Consider the following 3367-nt stretch of genomic DNA (forward strand, 5'->3'; position numbering starts at 1 on the left):
CGTGGAGTAGAGGACATGTCACTGACATCGACATGATAACAGTTAATACTCACTGGCCTATTCCACTGCCAGCGCTTGTTGCAGGCCTAATTAGTCAGAAAGCCCACGTATGGCATGCAGGACGGCCAGAATATACCGGCGCAGAGCATCTTATGCTAGCAATCATCGAAGTCTCGTACTGTGCCTGGAACCCCAGAACATGTGCGCTGGGACTGACATCACTCCAGCGAATAAGACCACGGCCTCACCGTCACCTGCGAGATCCTGGAACCGTTCCAGTAACCGTTCACAGTTTAGATAGTTGCCTCGAGATTTATGGGCAAAAGAATATCGTCGTCCTTCAGATTCTGCTCAGTCCAATGCTAAACCAACCTGTGTGTAATCTCCTTTGCCAGTTGTCAAGACTGCGTATCCTAATGGAGCCAGGATCATCTCTTGATCGAGACTGTTAACACCCGACCAGATCTCAAGGCACCAGACGTCGTGAATTCGATCTTCCACCACTTCCACCGAGAACCCTAGAGGAGCGATACATGTTTGGATTTCTCCTACAGCGTTCCGGACTTAACAAAAGACAACTTCGGATTTTAGGAGACACAGGCCAATGGCAATTAGCTTATGAGTTAGGTTTTCGTTATTTAGAAGAGCCAGATGATGGATCCTCAACGATTTCATCCAATTGAGCCATAAAAATTGTTTAAGTTTGTTAAATAAGATCATTAACCTGTTTTTTTTTTTTGAGAGTTCTCTGTTTACAGATCCGGAATCCAGAGTGCGTGGCGAAGAGAAGCCCTAAAATGGATGACATCACCGAAAGAAGTGAGGGCCCGACGTACAACTTCGCCATGACGCCCACTGAAGCCCTGATCGTGCAGTTTTGTTATGAATCAGATTATGTGTTTGTGTTATTATTGCTTGATTATTATGTAACTCAATTCCAGGACAACAAATTTTATGTTTGTTTATTTGCTCGTTTGACGACTCACGACAAGGTTCTTGATATGAGTGTATAGCATAATTTAGCTATGCTCTCAGCAAGGGGGGATGTCACAACCCAAAGTTGTGGTTTTTTGTTTTTGTGTGCTTCGGCACCGCTAAATTATGTTCCCGCCAAATTGCAGCTTCTTTGCACGGTAGAGTTTTCTGCTGCAATAGGAGAACCCGCGTGCAAAAGAGTATTTCCCGCCGTTTGTAGCCTTCTTTGCATGGTGCATTTCTTTTGCATCATAGTGATGCACGGTGCAAAGGAGTTCCCGCCATTTGTATTTAGATTCCGGGGCGGCTAGCGATTGGCTTGCTAGCCGTATAAAGAGCTTGGGTGGTTTCCGCCCAAGTCGGAGAGAGAGCAATTGGAGTCCAAGTTAGAGAGAGAGAGCAATTAGAGTTTGAGAGGGAGAGCGTGAAGATCTCTAAGCGCTGCGGATCCTAATGGACCCAACGCATTTCTTAAGAAGGCAACAGAGGTCTAAACAGCCTCTGGCCTCTCCCCGTCGCCAAGCGCAATCCTAGACGTATCCCTATCCTATATACTCAATTTTCGAACCCACGGATCCTTAACAACTCCGGGGCCTGAGAACCGAATAGAGCCCACGGAGCTTCGACAACTCCTACACTGCGACCATCTTGGGTGTAAGTAAATAATCTCTGAATCAACCACTACGCCTCTGTGACTAATTCTAGCCCGTGTGTTCCTTACCGCCCCCACAGTCCCTTCTGACCCCACGTGCCTGGGCTGCTGGCCGCAGCCCGCGTGCGCAAAGACGGGTCCACATATCGCTCCCGGCTCGCATATGGCGACATGGGTGGGACCGGGAGGCGGCCTGCACATCTCCCACCACAGTGAGAGAATGGCAGGGAGACGGGAGAAGAAGATTCAACTGCTTATGTAAGCAACAAGGTATCAAATGTAAGTTACCAACCACTAACTAACTAACAAACGGCTGAAGAATCCCTTTGAAGCTTGAAGGCACAAAGGAGATAACAGAAGAAGAAATTCTGCCAGACGGGCAACAAAAACATTCCAAGGCTAAGATAAGCTGAAGACACAAGAACAACCGCAAAAACAGAAGCTGGGTATGGAAAAACCCCAAAGCACTGAAACAAAGGATGCCAATCCCTATAAAAGAACACTTTGAAAATGCCAAGTTGGGTGAGTATCTTTTTCTACTGCTGTTTCATCAGAGCACAGATGCATCTGTTCACCCTGCTTCAGCTGTTATCTTTAAATTTGCTATCTTCAAATCATCATCATCTACTCAATAAGCCCGGGTTGGCCACCCTGGGCTGATGCTGAGCAACTACTGCTGGTAACTATATCTGGTGTATGTGTGGATGAAATGGTTGTTTTGTGTATGTGTATGCCTGTCTATAGTGATGTGTATGATTATTTGTGTGTGTTTGTATGAACAGTGTGCCTGAACCTCTATGTCTAACTCATGTAATCAATAAACACAGAATCTTGCCTTATGCCCCTTTATAAAGTCTTGCTTGTGATTTGAGCAATTGGCAATTTGTGTAACAAACTACAATGACAATTTTCCCAAAACATTATATTTTGCTGTTACACTAGCATTTAGCCCCTTCACTACTGCCTGCCACACATGCTTGGTGTGCCAAGTTCAAAGGCTACTCTTTCAATTGTGTACATAGTATATCGCAGGGGCGGGCAATTATTTTGGGCAGAGGGCCGCTTACCCAGTTTCAGCAGGCTGTTGAGAGCCACATGGGTAGCCCCGCCCCTTGACAGGTGCCTCACACCCTGGTCACCATCTTGGGACCAACGTCCCAATGTCTTGGGACCAATGTTCCAGGGCCAGCACCAGTGAGGCCCAGAGCAGGGCACAGGCCAGCAGGGGTCTGTGGAGCCGGGCTGAGCTGCACCAGCAGGGAGGGGGGAGCTGGCCCAGCTCCAGAGCCCCTGCCAGCTGGGACCCCACGCTCCTGCCACCCTGCTCTGGGCCCCATCAGCACTGTTCCCGGGGGGCTGCGTGGGCCCCACTGTTGTTGGAGCCCGCCGGGCTTCCCCTGGGTCCTACTGCCCTTGGCTCTGTCACAACCCAAAGTTGTGATTTTCTTGTTTGTGTGTGCTTCAGCATTGCTAAATTGTGTTCCTGCTAAATTGCAGCTCTTTTGCACGGTGGAGTGTTCTGTTGCAATTAAGAACCCGCGTGCAGGAGTTTTTCCCGCCAGTTTTGCAGCCTTCTTTGCATCGTGCATTTCTTTTGCATTATGGTAAATGCACAGTACAAGGAAGTTCCCGCCATTTGTATTAAGATTTCCGCCACATTATTGGCCAGTCTTAATATAGGCACACGTGGCGGGTAGCTATTGGCTTTTTTGCCGTTCCAAAAGGATTGGGTGGGTTTTC

The 3367-nt window shown here is 48.1% G+C and overlaps 1 protein-coding gene across 1 annotated transcript in view; it reads right to left on the bottom strand.

Annotated features, from left to right (window-relative positions):
• HSD17B4 (hydroxysteroid 17-beta dehydrogenase 4) overlaps nucleotides 1–3367 on the bottom strand; it is a 124676-nt gene that overhangs the window by 95098 nt on the left and 26211 nt on the right. The gene's annotated exons all lie outside the window — the stretch shown is intronic.

This window comes from Alligator sinensis, unplaced genomic scaffold (genome assembly GCF_000455745.1).
Source record: "Alligator sinensis unplaced genomic scaffold, ASM45574v1 scaffold418_2, whole genome shotgun sequence".
NCBI lineage: Eukaryota > Metazoa > Chordata > Crocodylia > Alligatoridae > Alligator > Alligator sinensis.